The sequence below is a fragment of the Megachile rotundata genome, chromosome 2 (genome assembly GCF_050947335.1).
Source record: "Megachile rotundata isolate GNS110a chromosome 2, iyMegRotu1, whole genome shotgun sequence".
In the NCBI taxonomy this organism is placed as follows: Eukaryota; Metazoa; Arthropoda; class Insecta; order Hymenoptera; family Megachilidae; genus Megachile; species Megachile rotundata.
The window spans coordinates 6,818,071-6,833,967 of NC_134984.1; the positions used below are offsets into that span (position 1 = coordinate 6,818,071).

At 36.6% G+C, this 15,897-nt stretch overlaps 1 long non-coding RNA gene across 1 annotated transcript in view; it reads left to right on the forward strand.

The window, feature by feature from the left end:
- LOC143264003 (uncharacterized) overlaps positions 1-15,897 on the forward strand; it is an 81,622-nt gene that overhangs the window by 45,291 nt on the left and 20,434 nt on the right. The gene's annotated exons all lie outside the window — the stretch shown is intronic.

A 15,897-nucleotide genomic window follows, 5' to 3' on the forward strand; every position in this document is an offset into this window, starting at 1 on the left:
GATTTCTCTTTTCTAAAACCGTACTTGTTAAAGTTATGTTTTCGCAGTGTATTTTTGGTATTTAATTTATCTCTTGACAAATTAGCACGTTTATATAAATTTATTTAACAGAAGTAATGTTGCACGTGGTACATTATTCTATACATACATTTGATCTAATTAGCTTACTCTACATAACATTAGACGGTGCTCTATGACATAAGTTTTGATCTATTACTATGCGATGTCGCTACTTGTTATTAACAAGAATTCTATGGTTTCTTTACAACACTTCCTCTTAACCATAGGATTCTTTTCAATACGCGTATTAACCTAATAGTATGTTTCTGAGCTTTTCAAATTTTACTGTACATAGTGGCTTCGTAAGAATATCAGCTACTTGATGTTCTGTTGGGCAATATTCTATTTCTAAGAGTCCTTCATTATATTTTTCACTTATAAAATGATATCTCACATCTATGTGTTTGCTTCTTCGGTTTACAATTCCATTTTTAATTAGACTCATCGCACTTTGATTATCAATTAATAGTTTAGCTTTTACCTTCTTATTTATTAAAGTTTCTAAAACGGCTTTTAAATAGAGCAGTTCTCTGCAACATTCCGCTGCTGCTACGAATTCGGCCTCAGTCGTTGACAAGGATACTATGAATTGTTTACGCGAACACCAACTGATTGCGCCTTCACCATACATAATAGCATAACCCGTAGCGCTCTTGCGAGTGTTCATGTCTCCGGCAAAATCTGAATCACAGTATCCAATGAGTTCGTCATCTCTTCCATCGTTTATCCAGGAATAATTAACTCCTAAATCTTTAGTGCCCTGCAAGTACCTTAAAATACGTTTTATATTAGTAACATCCCGATCTGAAGGACTTTCTACAAACCTGCTAACATAATTGACGGCAAAAGATATATCAGGACGCGTTTTGTTCGCTATATATTGCAGGCTACCTGCTACTTCTCTATAGGGAAATTTCTTATCTAATTTTACTACATTTGTACTTAATTCTTGATTTATCATTGGAGTTACTACTGCTTTGAAATTTTCCATATTAAAATTTCCTAATACTTGTTTAATATATTTTGTTTGTCTTAATTCTACCTTATTAGTATCTCTTTTAATATTAATTCCTAGGAAATCTTCAAATGTATTATAGATTTTTACCTTAAATTCATTACTTAATTGTTGTAGTATATATTATACTTTACCATTTGCGTATCGCTACTTATTAATATACCATCATCTACGTAAATAGCTAATATTGTAAATCCATTCTTAGATCGAAAAATACATTGTTCTGAAGGAATTGGTTCAAGACCATTCTGTTTTAAGAAATTTTAAAATCTTTGATTCCAATTTACGGGGCTTATTTAAGACCATATAATGCATTTTGAAGCTTACAAATTTTATCTGTCTCTTCGTATCCTTCTGGTAGTTTTATATAAATTTCTTCCTCTAAATGTCCATACAGAAATGCCGTTTTAATATCAAATTTTATTGCTTGATAGTCCTTTTGAACTGATAACGCTAATAGTAGTCTTAATGCATTTGAACTTAGTACAGGACTGTATGTCTCCTGGTAATCTATCCCCTTTTCCTGTTCGAAGCCTCTGACTATTATACGTGCCTTATATCTTCCATCATCTTTTATTTTGAAGATCCATTTCGTGCTTAAAATCTTTTTATTTTTAATTTTACTTTCGTCTATTACGTTCCATGTTTTATTTTCTTCTAGAGAATCCTTTTCTTCTTTTATTGCTTATTTCCATTTATCAGAGTCTGGTCCATTGATCGCTTCCTGATATATTAAGTGTGCATAATATTTTCCATATCTTTGTGGAATTATGCTTTCTCTAGTACTTCTCTTGGTGTTTGTATGTTTTCATTTGCTTCTGTTTCTGTTGAATCTTCAGTTTCGTCTATTTGTTGCTTATTTGTTGCTCTATTATTTTCTATAATTTGTTCTTCATTTTTGTTTTCTTCTTCTTCTTTGGAGTTTTCCATAGAATTTTCACTGTTTGTTTTTCTTGTGCTAATTATTACTGGAGTTTTATTCATTTTTCCGATACTACATTTTTAACATCTCCGAATATTACATCTCTTGCATTTATTATTTTCCTTCTCTGACTATCCCATAGTCTATATCCACAAGTTGAGTAACCAACAAATGTGTATTTTTTACTTCTTTCGTCTAATTTATTTAATTGTGTAAGGTCTTTAGCATAAGCATCGCAGCCAAAACTACGCAAATTTGATAAATTAGGTACTTTCCTTAGCCAATTTTCTGCTGGAGTTTTGTTGCTCGTGCTGATTGGACTTCTATTCAGTAAATATACTGCAGCGCGTACAGCTTCACCCCACATGTTTTTATTCAATTGAGAATCTATTAACAGAGCTCTTGATTTGTCTAGAATGGTACGATTTAGTCTTTCTGCCTTACCGTTTACTTGTGGCGTACACGGTATTGTGAAATCTAAAATTGTTCCGTTATTCTGACACCAATTTTGTAAGTCTTTGTTAGCAAATTCCTTACCATTGTCGCATGTTAGCTTCCATACTTTCAGATTCCATTTCATTTCACACTGTTTAATATAAGTCTTTACGATTTCGTTCACTTCATATTTGCCTCTTATTGGAAACACGGCTGCGAAATGAGTGTATTCATCCAAAAGGGTTATGAAATATTTCATTCCATCCCACGTATTCGGCTCTTTTGGACCACAAACATTCGTATGCAATATTTCTAATAAAAATATTATTCTAGTGAAAAATTTCTGGGACGGTAGACTCGCTATAGTTCTTATTTTCGTAAATCGCGACATTTCCATCTTTCATACGAACCTCCACCGTTTTTAAGAAATCCGTGCCAATCAATATTCCGTACGGCAACAAGGTATCGGAAACAACATGTAAATTAATAGGATACATCTTACTGTCATTTTCGATGTTTTATTTTCGCTCGCACCAATACCGCGGAAATTTACGGTGTTTTCGTTCAGATGTGGCGCGCCTACCTGTACACATTGCTCCGCGCGAATTAAGCTTAAATCAGTGCCGTTATCCTCTTAGACGCTACGAACACCATCTTCTCGGTTTTCTTTCGTGGTTCCACCGCACTACATATGTACGTTCATTGGCGCTTTCACTACGCATTTCGATGCAAAATGACCATATTCTTGGCACTTAAAACACTTTACACCCTTGTCTTTCGTCGGACACTCTGCACTCGGATGATTTCGCGAACCGCAGGTGAAGCAGCGTCGAACTCCACTTGATGTCTTCTGTGGCTACACGGGGATCTTCTTGTCTGCGGTATTCCTCGCCTTGGATTTCGCGTTCTTCTTCATGGTCTCGTACATCCTGAATTTTTCTTTCAATTCTCGTATATTCTTTGCGCCGTACAAGATGGTTTTGTTTGTTTCTTCGTCCTCGATGCCGTCAATGATATATTGAATGACCGCGTCCGTTTCCACATATGCTTGACTCGCGATATCAAGCATGTCGTATATATATTTCTGATACGTCTCGTCGCGTTTCTTCTTTCGTTCCATCAGTTTTTTATGGATCGTGCCACTGTTCACTGTCTGTGAGAATTCTTTTTTGAGCGCTCCCTTAAAGCTAAACCACGATTTGTCACATTTTCCGTGCCTCACGAATATTTTAGCGGAACCCTTTAATAACCGCTTGGCATATATGATTTTTTGTACGCTTGTCCATCCATCGATGGATCGACACTTCGTCATCTCTGGTGAAGTACGGAATTGTTTCTTCAACGTCTCTAAATGTTAACAACGTTTCAGGTACACTACCGTCCATAAGTATCCGGACACATGCTTTTGTTACATAAAACATAGTTCAACTTTGTACGAAATGTATTTAGGGCTATTATATCTTTTGTAATAATTACTGTAATCTTTTTTGAGGTATCACAACGTAATAAAATTAATTTTTATGTACAAATTACACAATGAGAGTGCAAAAGTAAAATTCCTGTCTAGACGTACGATATCTAATGGAACGTTTTCGATGATAAGAAAAGTCTCAATTTTAACTTTGTTTCATTTGTATGCAGAACGAATTCAGAGAATTCTTCTATATGTTTCAAGTGTTTGTAAACTGTTGATGAGATGTTTAGGTTCTCTCAATGGAGATAAGAATGGAGGTAACGCTATGCACTTGACAGTTTCGGTTTAGTTCGCCTGTAGCTTCTTTTCCATCGAGATATGAGTTGCAATCGTGAATTATCAATAGAAAAACATTCAAGTATTCTGACTCTTGCAGAGGAAGGATATTCGGTTAAGGAAATTGCACTGCGCAAAAATATTCCAAAGTCAATGGTGCATGACACAATTAAAAAGTATTCATCTCGCAGTGGTTGATCGTCAAAAAAAAGGACTGGAAAACCATTCAAGACAACGGAATCCGAAGACGGTTATATAGAAACATTAAGCAAACGTAATAGATGTCTTACAAGGGACATTACCCAATCGCCAATCGTCGATTTTGATGCTCTTTGAGTATGATACAGAACGCAAAAAAATATTTGACACGTATTTTTTTTTATCGGTCATCGTCCATGCTGAAGGGGTGAAAATGGCCCCCAAAGTTGGGGTTGCAAAACATATTCTCTCGAATATCTCAGGAACTATTAGGCCTAGACAAAAAATTAAAAGTGCAAATTTTTCTGTTTTAGAAGGCTAATAATATGGCGTAAGTGGATTTTTGAAAAATTTATTTGTTTAAAAAATATGTTAAAAATTAACATTATTTTGCAAATTTTTTTAATAAAACTTTGTACTATTTTGATCAAATTTCACATATGTAAACTATAGGTCAAAAGACAAAATACGGATAAATTGGAATTTTTAATTTCGCTTGTGGAAAAAATATTATTGTCGTTGAAGTTATACGTACATTTTATACCTTCCGTTCGGTGCACAACTGATTTCTATACGTAATATTCTGGAAATTGTATTATATTACATTTTTTACACTAACTTATTTAAAAAAAGAATTTGAAGGTCCAAAGGTACCTCTATAAAAATATGTCGTTCGAGTCAGATATCGCATTTAATCCGCGTTATGGGCGCGTACGGTGGCAGTATTCGACGCACGGAGAATCTTAACGCGTAAATTGTACTTGTGCGAAGTGTAATATCTTCATAACGATGTAGAATACATGCAATTAAAGAAATTACATCTGTTGATCAAGAATTGCTTCACGATTGTAAGATATATAGTAACACTGAAATTATAGTTTTTTTATAATTTTCTAAATTATGTGTTTTATTTTGAAATGCTTTTCTAATGTATTATAAACGGTAGTAAACGTAAAAGATGTAATGATATTATGCATTATGAAATCGAAACGGATATCAGTATTTTTAGGAGGAATTCGCACCTCTACCGTAAATGTTACATCCCAAACTTTTATGGCTTGTTACATAAGTAATGTCAGATACGCATACAAAATTCGTTAAAAATAGCCTTTTATTTTCCTTCTAGAAATTTCGTCAGAAAAAACAAATGAGGCGCGGTTTTCATGCTCGAACACGCACCTCCTCGATCCTTTGTTTCGTTCAGTTCCAGTTTGCCTTTCACACAGAGCATTTCGTTTAATTTTCAATTAATTAATTTATTCATTGTTAAAAGTATTTTTCTGTATAACTTTGGTTTTCTCAATTTAATTTTTGACATTAAAAGAAAGATTTGAACAATTTCAAGTATTGTTATTCATTGGGATTACGACACGAAATTTTGGCGCAGTCGGTAGGACACGTCGTTGGTGCAAGAATATAGAAACTTTATTTAAAGTGTTCTTCGCCAGTGGATTTTTTATCCTGACGGAAAATAATAGTGTCAATCCCGAGTTTGCGGATCAAAAGCGTCCACCACGTAAAGGAAGTTAACGAATTGGACAATCCAGAGATTACTTCAGTAGCAGACGGCAAGTACATTTTCGAATTTTCTTGCTTGATAATCGCCTTATTATTCAGTAGCATATTACAATGTCTTTACCAGCCACTTCAGATAATCACTCGGATCAAACCGATTTTCCTATATAATTTCTCTGTAATTTAATTCCGAAAGAATTCACCGGAAATAGATTCGAGCTCGGACAATTTATAGCTAATTGCAATAATGCGGATGAATTAGCCTCAGAAAGACAGAAAATACCCTTATTATATTTTATTCTTTCGAGAATATCCGGTAACGCGAAAGAACAATTAGCACTCCAAAATTTTGAAAATTGGTCACAATTAAAAGAACAACTTAAAAGATTATATCAGGACAAAAAACATTATTGTCAAATAATGGAAAAACTAAATAATTGTAAACAACTGTCTTCTGAGAGTATCAGCAATTTTTATCAAAGATTATTAACATTATCGTCAAGAGCAATTAGTGCAATTCAACAATACGCGACTGATCCTTTAGAAATTCCAGGAAAGAAAAAATCTGTAGAAGAGATAAACTTTAAATAGTTTTGTTTATCACAGTCAGCCACAAATTTCTCAGATGCTCAGGTGTAAGGATTTTGATAATTTAAATTCCGCGTATTCTGCCGCAATTACGGAAGAAAGAGCTTTGAATATTCACAGATTCACTAGACAAAGATCTTGTAATATTTGCGGATGAACAAATCATGATACAACTCAGTGTAGATTAAAATCGTCAATTCCTGATCGTAATAGAACCGTTCATAATATTCAAGTTTCAAATCAGAATAATTTCCGAAACCCGCGTCAACAACAAACTACTAATGACTCGCAACGATCTCATACACACAATCGATTTCAACAATAGAATCAAATAAATTCAAATTCAAGTTCCAATTCTCATAAAATTTGTAATTATTGTAAAAAACCGGGCCATTTAATTAATGAATGTAGAAAAAGACAATATAATAATAGTCGAAGGGAACAAATTACAACTCAAGGTACTTCTAGGGCAGAGAATGTCGCGGTTCATTTAAACTCTCAGGAGTCCCCAGCGACGGACGACACCACGTTGGAGGACCGAATTGCTCAATTAACGATGTTCGAGAGTTAAATATATCAATTCTAAATAACAATCTTGATTTTATTGAAGCCACCTCGCAGTATTCGAAAAACGCGGAGAAATCATTCAAATTTCTTGTAGATACAGGCGCAAACGTTTCTCTTATTAAAGCGTGTAAATTAGATCCGGATACCTCTTTTAATTCAAAGGATAAATTAATATTGCACGGTCTTAGCCCAAATATCCCTGTAGAAACAGTAGGAAGTTGTCTAATTCCAATACAATTTCAAGATTGCATCATTGACATCAAATTCTACATCCTAAATCAAGCAACAAACGTCCCATTTGACGGCTTATTAGGAAAAGATTTTCTGCAACAAGAAAGTGCAACAATCAACTATCAGTCTCGCACATTAGCACTTAAATCCTTGTCAATTCCAATTCAACTCAGTCCTCAAAAATCCGAAAAATCAGAGACAAACTTCATTAATCTTAAAGCGCGAACTGAAACTCTTATCGAAATCATAATCAAAAACCCTGAAATACGGGAAGGCATTATTCCAGAATTAGAATTACCAAAAGGAATTTATCTAACTAAAGCTATAACTAAGGTAAAGGAAAATAGTAAAGCCTTTGCAACTATTTTAAATACGCGATTAGTAGACCAAAAAATAGAATCAATTTCCGTGTGCTTAGAACAACTACCGTAAGAAGCTACCCTTATGTTATTAAACAGTTCAAACACTTTTCAATCAAATCGTAAAGAACTCTTGAAAGAAAATCTAAGATTAGATCATTTGAATTTAGAGGAAAAAACATCTGTTTTAGATATTTGTACACAATATAACGACATATTTCATTTGCCAGACGATGTTTTAACTACCACTAATGCTATAGAACATGAAATCAGTTTAACCGATCCGACTCCTATTTATACTAAATCTTATAGATATCCGGAAGTTCATAAGTCTGAAGTAAATAAACAAATTGACAAAATGCTCAAACAAGGAATAATACGATCCTCAGTTTCCCCATGGCCAGCTCCTTTGTGGATTGTACCCAAAAAATTAGATTCTTCGGGCGAACGAAAGTGGAGAATCGTGATAGATTATAGGCATTTAAACGAAGTAACGGTCCGTGACGCTTTTCCATTATCTAACATTGATGATATTCTAGATCAGGTAGGCCATTTAAAATATTTTACAACTATAGATTTAGCCTCAGGATTCCATCAGATTCCGATAAGAGATTGCGACAAACGAAAAACAGCTTTTTCAACGCCATCAGGGCATTATGAATTGACAAGAATGCCATTTGGTCTTAAAGATGCACCGGCAATGTTTCAAAAATTTATGAATACAATTTTAACAGGTTTACAAGGGTACCAATGTTTCATTTATATTGATGATTTTGTCATTTGCGCATCCTCAATTCAAGAGCATTCTTTAAAATTAAAAGCAATTTTCGATCGCCTCAGGGAAAACAACCTTAAACTACAACCGGATAAATGCGAGTTTATGCGTCAAGAAGTAGCATATTTAGGCCATGTGATATCAGATAAAGGTGTGCGTCCAAATCCAGATAAAGTTAACGTTATTTCCAAATTTCCAGTGCCAAAAAATCAAAAAGATATCAAAGTCTTCTTAGGACTTGTTGGTTATTATAGGAAGTTTATTAAAGACTTTGCAATGATAGCAAAGCCATTAACGTAAAGCAGTAAAGCCGTTTTACTGCAAAAAGATATCCCTTTCACTTGGACCACTGAACACTCTAATTCTTTTGACGAATTTCGACGGATATTAACCACACAACCGATCTTTCAATATCCTGATTTCAATAGAGAATTTTTTCTTACTACTGACGCCTCTAATTACGCGACAGGTTCTGTTTTAAGTCAAGGTACAATCGGGAAGGACCTCCCTATCGCATATGCTTCTCGTACTTTAAATAAAAGTGAGCAAAATTATAGTACTACGGAAAAAGAACTTCTCGCTATCGTTTGGAGCGTTAAACATTTTAGACCTTACCTGTGCGGCAGGCAGTTTATTATCATAACCGATCATAAACCTTTAACCTGGTTGTTCAATTGCAAAGACCCAGGTAGTCGATTAATACGTTGGCGACTAAAATTAGAGGAATATAATTATAAAATAGTTTACAAAGCAGGGAAGCTGAACTCAAACGCTGATGCACTTTCTCGTTATCCAGTAATAAACATAGTTCAAAAAACACATTCTTTTGAAAACTTTATAGAATTCCATTATAAAAATCTAAATATCCCAAAAATAAAATCTATTTCTTGTGATAAATTTCAATACTTCCCAAACGCATTATTCTATTCGAAAAATTTAGATGACAATAATTTATTTTCGGAAACATTACGAAATCTATATGACATGTCCAAAATCAAAGAACCTGATGATTTGCATTCGCTCATTAAACTTGTTAGGGACTCTCAGATAACATACCTTTGTGTTTGTAAGCCATTTCATTTTGATAAGTTGGAATATAAAGATATATTTTATTCATTACAAACTCTATATAAACATTTGCAAGAAACTAATTATACCGGGAACCTTTATGTCCATGACGTCACAATTAATAATAAAAATATAAAAAAAAATATGTTCGGAGAAATCTTGTATTATATCTCTAAGGACACAAATATCACACCTATTATTTTAAATGTTGAACGAATTACCCCCAAGTCACAGGACGAAATCACGAAAATCTTCCAAGAAAATCACGACTCTAAATTAGCAGGCCATTTCGGTTTCCTTAGAACGTATAGAAGAATTAAAGAATATTATAAATGGGATACCATGAAAAAAGATATAAAGAATTATATAAAGAAATGTCCATCTTGTCAGGTCAACAAAACTAACTTTCGTCCCTCGAAATCTCCGATGGAAATTACAATACAACTACAGTGACTCGTATTAATATTCAGACACCGCAGTGTTCTATCAATTATTACCCTCTAATTTCAACCATAATTGAACTAACAAATTTTTTTATTTTTGTTATAATAAATTATATACTCTTTTTTGCAGGGACGCCAATTTTGTTTATTTAAACTAATTTGTTTATTATATAACAAATAATATGTTGGGCAATGCATAATTTGTACATCGCAAAAATATTCAGACATTTAATTTTTTACAATAATATTACATAAAAAGTACATATATACACTGGTGGCCAAAATTAACGCACCACTTTCTTTATACCGTCGTCATTTCCACTGTGTAGGAGGTAGGACTTTGAAATTTTGAGGATAGGTGGGCCCATGGGTTGTCTCAATACTCCACGAGTGCCATTGCTACCTGCCACCCCTTCCGGGATCGGCGACCCCTTGAATACTACAGGGTCAAGAAAGTGACAAAAGAGGTTCTAAATTCGACCGAAAAAAAGAAAAAATCCAAAATTTTTGTCAAGGATGAGGCTCTTTATGTTACGGCCTTTCCGAAAATGCCCAGCTCAACCCCCTCCAACACCCCCAACCTCCTCCATAATTTTCTACCCTTTCCAAAAGGGTGGTTACTTCGATTTCGCTGAAACTTTTGCCGGAGCTTCGTCTCGATCCCTGTTACACGTGGTAAAATTTTGGTCGCATTTGCACCAACCCCTTGGACGCTACGCGCTGTCAAAGAACAACCCCTTACTGTTTTTTCATCTTTTCCACAGTTAAAAACCAATTTTGGACCTGCAATTCACGGAAAAACTTGTTTTCGTCACGACAGTATCGTGTTTGTTGATGGTTGGGCCCTAGCGTGAAACCAACCCCCGTTGTGGAGGTTGATACCCCCAACCCTTTCAATCCGGCCCCGGGGGTGGGTGCGTAAATTGAGTGCATGCTATCGATTGAGGGACCATTGAAGCATTTCTGTACAAATTTTCAAGTCGATTGCTTGAACCGTTTTCGCGGGATAAACAAAAAAGTGGAAATTTTGCGATTTACAACCCCCAAGTTCACCTCACAATCCCTACTGATTGGAGGGGGTTGGCGTGCCGCGGATCGGCTTCTCATGAAGCTTGAACCCTCCTTTTCTCGGTCCCAGAAGATGAAATTGCTCACACGACATGCACAGCCTCCAGCGATGCCGCCAAAATACCCTGTCATCGTCGTGTCGGCCAAAGCGAGCACCGCGGCCTCCAAGCGGCGAGTATGTGAACCAAAAGCGATCCGAACGATATGGACTTTCAGCCACCCAAAAAGACTCAACGAAAAATCACAGATTTCACACGCCAACAATTAACAGACAATTTTTTAAACTCGTTTCTTTCACATTTCCAGCAGTCTTACTGATTTCTTTTTCAAAGCAAAAGCCAAAAGCAAAATTGTAACAAAAAAATTGGCAATTCTCAACGCAGGAAAAAAATGAAATCAAAAATGGCGAGAAAAAATTAAATTTTAATAAAATAAAAACAATACAATGTACAAACAATAAAATTAATGAACAATAGAATTAATGAACAATAAAATTAATGAACAATAAAATTAACGAACAATAAAATTAATGAACAATAGAATTAATGAACAATAAAATTAATGAACAATAAAATTAATGAACAATAGAATTAATGAACAACAAAATTAATGAACAATAGAATTAATGAACAATAAAATTAATATAACGTTTGGCCCCCACGGGCCCTCTTAACGGCACGGCAGCGGGACGGCATACTCCTTATTAAATTATTTATTGTATGGAGGGGGATGGAGTCCCATGCTGCTTGCACAGCGGTCCGGAGTTCGAGGAGGTTGCGCGGCTGTGGGCCAGCTCTCACACGGCGGTCAACTGCGTCCCACAAATGTTCTATACAATTGCAGTCGGGGCTGCAGGGAGGGTGCTTGAGAATTCTGATGTCCTTCTCCAGTAAAAAAGAATGTGTAATCCTCGCAGTGTGTGCCGCCGCGTTGTCCTGTTGGAATACGAAGGCAGGCCCGTATTCCCTTCTTAGAGGTACTACGTGTGGGACCAGTACTTCATCAATATAACGGCGGGCCGTCATGCCAGGCGGCGGTATCTCGACAAGGGTTGTTTTTTTATTAAACATAATTCCACCCCAAAACATTACCGACCCACCGTTGTATGCGACGTGGTCTATGAAGTGTTGGTCACGCTCGCTGCGTCGACGCCACACCTTGATTCTCCCATCAGATTTGTGTAGCGCGAAACGTACCTCGTCTGAGAACATTACGTTCCGCCACTGCTGTATGTTCCAATTGCCATATTCTTCCACGTAGGCTCGGCGCGATCTTCGGGCCTCCGCGGTCAGCTTCGGGGCCTTCTTTAGCACTCTGCCCTTCAATCCTGCTGTGTTCAGACGGCGGTTAACCGTTCGTCTGGAGATTTGGCGTTGCGTAAGCTCCTCGTGGTAGCCAGCGATCCGTCGCGCTGTGAGGTGAGAATCGCTGATAGCCATTCTTACCATGTGGCGGTCCTCCCGCAACGTCGTGCATCGATGTCGTCCTTGGCCTGGCCGACGGCCCAGCAAATCGTCTTCCTGGTGGCGACGGACAATGTTCCGGATTGTGGTGTGGGCGACGCCAAGCCGCCGCCCTACCGCACGAAAACTAAGCCCCTGCTCCACCAGCGTGAGAGCCTCCACAACTTCAATTTGACTAATGGGCATCGCTATGGAAAATAATCTGTGTGGATTTGATTTTGATAATACTACGGCTCGTTCTTTTTTGCTACTAAGCCCCCACAACGGTCAATGCAATTGTCGATAAAAAAACACAATCAGTTCAATACAATCCCGTATCGCGCAAACCCGGGTCCCACCATTCAATTCACAATCAAATCCACTCAGATCATTTCGCACAGCGATGCCCAGGAACCAAGTTTAAGTCGTGGAGGATTCCGCTGTCGAGATTCCGGGGCCTGACATGCCGCCCTGCTACCGTCCCGCTGCCATGCCGTTAAGAGGGCCCATTGGGGCCAAACGTTTATTAATTTTATTGTTCATTAATTTTATTGTTTATACATTGTATTGTTTTTATTTTATTAAAATTTAATTTTTTCTCGCCATTTTTGATTTCATTTTTTTCCTGCGTTGAGAATTGCCAATTTTTTTGTTACAATTTTGCTTTTGGCTTTTGCTTTGAAAAAGAAATCAGTAAGACTGCTGGAAATGTGAAAGAAACGAGTTTAAAAAATTGTCTGTTAATTGTTGGCGTGTGAAATCTGTGATTTTTCGTTGAGTCTTTTTGGGTGGCTGAAAGTCCATATCGTTCGGATCGCTTTTGGTTCACATACTCGCCGCTTGGAGGCCGCGGTGCTCGCTTTGGCCGACACGACGATGACAGGGTATTTTGGCGGCATCGCTGGAGGCTGTGCATGTCGTGTGAGCAATTTCATCTTCTGGGACCGAGAAAAGGAGGGTTCAAGCTTCATGAGAAGCCGATCCGCGGCACGCCAACCCCCTCCAATCAGTAGGGATTGTGAGGTGAACTTGGGGGTTGTAAATCGCAAAATTTCCACTTTTTTGTTTATCCCGCGAAAACGGTTCAAGCAATCGACTTGAAAATTTGTACAGAAATGCTTCAATGGTCCCTCAATCGATAGCATGCACTCAATTTACGCACCCACCCCCGGGGCCGGATTGAAAGGGTTGGGGGTATCAACCTCCACAACGGGGGTTGGTTTCACGCTAGGGCCCAACCATCAACAAACACGATACTGTCGTGACGAAAACAAGTTTTTCCGTGAATTGCAGGTCCAAAATTGGTTTTTAACTGTGGAAAAGATGAAAAAACAGTAAGGGGTTGTTCTTTGACAGCGCGTAGCGTCCAAGGGGTTGGTGCAAATGCGACCAAAATTTTACCACGTGTAACAGGGATCGAGACGAAGCTCCGGCAAAAGTTTCAGCGAAATCGAAATAACCACCCTTTTGGAAAGGGTAGAAAATTATGGAGGAGGTTGGGGGTGTTGGAGGGGGTTGAGCTGGGCATTTTCGGAAAGGCCGTAACATAAAGAGCCTCATCTTTGACAAAAATTTTGGATTTTTTCTTTTTTTCGGTCGAATTTAGAACCTTTTTTGTCACTTTCTTGACCCTGTAGTATTCAAGGGGTCGCCGATCCCGGAAGGGGTGGCAGGTAGCAATGGCACTCGTGGAGTATTGAGACAACCCATGGGCCCACCTATCCTCAAAATTTCAAAGTCCTACCTCCTACACAGTGGAAATGACGACGGTGTAAAGAAAGTGGTGCGTTAATTTTGGCCACCAGTGTATTATATGAACTTTTAATATGTCAATATTTTGTTGGATAGCCGTTCTGTTTAATAACATGTTGTAATCGATTTGGCATGTTGATTGTAATACGTTGCAAATAATTTTACGTGATACATTTCCATTCTTCTAATAATCGATGCTTTAATTCTTCCTTCGACCTTATTGGTGTTTGTCGAACCTTACTGTCCAGATAATCCCATAAATTCTGAATTGGATTTAAATCCGGTGATTGTGGTGGTGGATGTAATACGTGAGGGCAATTATACAATAGATATTCCTGAACTATCCTGGCTTTATGTTTCGGGTCATTATCTTGATAAAACTTAAATGTCTCTTCAATGTCCATTGCTGTTACACTTTTTTTTAGATTTTGTTTTAAAATATCTAAATACTTATTCTTATCCATAGTCCATCTATAAAAACCAACTCCCCAACTCCTTTCAACAAAATACAACCCCACACCAAAACACTTCCACCTCCATGTTTAGTTGTTGGATTTAAATTTCTAAAATTAAGCTCCTGATTCCGCTTACGCCAAACCATTTTTCGTCCATCAGATCCAAATATATTGAATTTACTTTCATCAGCAAAAACAACATCATTCCACCAGGATTGTTCTTTGCTAATAAATTGTTTGGCAAATGCTAATCTTTTCTTACGATTCGCCTCATTTATATACGGCTTTTTACGTGCTACTCTACCATTATATCCATATTCCTTTAACACTCGACGTACCGTATCTGGATGAACTTTCTTTCCTGATTCTTCAAATAATTCAGTACTTAACTTAGGAGCACTTAAAGCAGGATCCTTTTTTATTTTTCTTACAATATTCCGTTTATCTCGATCGTCGAGTATGTTTGGCCGTCCTTTTTGAGGAATTGACGTGATCCGATCTTCACGATTGTACCTTTTTATAATGTCTGCCACAGTACTCTTGCTTAAATTTAAAAGAGCGCCGATTTCCCGATAAGATTTTCCTTTTTCACGGTTGAAAATAACTAATTGACGCATGTCGAACAAAGTATTTTTGAATACGTGAAATGTTCTTTATTTTATAAGGCTTTTATGTTATAAAATATTCTTTATTTTATCAGTCTTTCATGCTGTAAGTTGTTCTTTTTTTATAAGAACTATTAGTATTACAATCAGTATATTGTAAAATAAGTACAATAAATAAGAAAGTCTTTTGCGCATACTTATTATTCTAATATTTATTCGTTATGATTATTGTAGGTCAGGTACTACCATTTACTATATTCCTATTAATAATTCCTATTGATATGTAAAGAAAGTCATGTCCCTCTTGAATGAAATTCTACAGAGAACTAGTTCTGTAATGAACAAAATGATCTTCGTAAGGGAGATTGAGATAAATGATTCGTGAGTACGTTTCTAATGCTTGATGCATCCAAATTATCATATTCACGTGATCCTGTTCCTTGTGGTTGTGGATAAAATACATCAGTTTCATCAATCTCTTTCATCCATGTATATCTGAATTCTTGCTTATGAAATTCCACAATATTATGAAGCACACAGCAAGCGGCTATGACTTAGGGTGCAAAAGTATAGTGGACATCAATCCTCTTTAAAATACGTCGCCACCGAGCTTTTAAGCGTCCAAATGCTATTTCTATGTCCACACGCC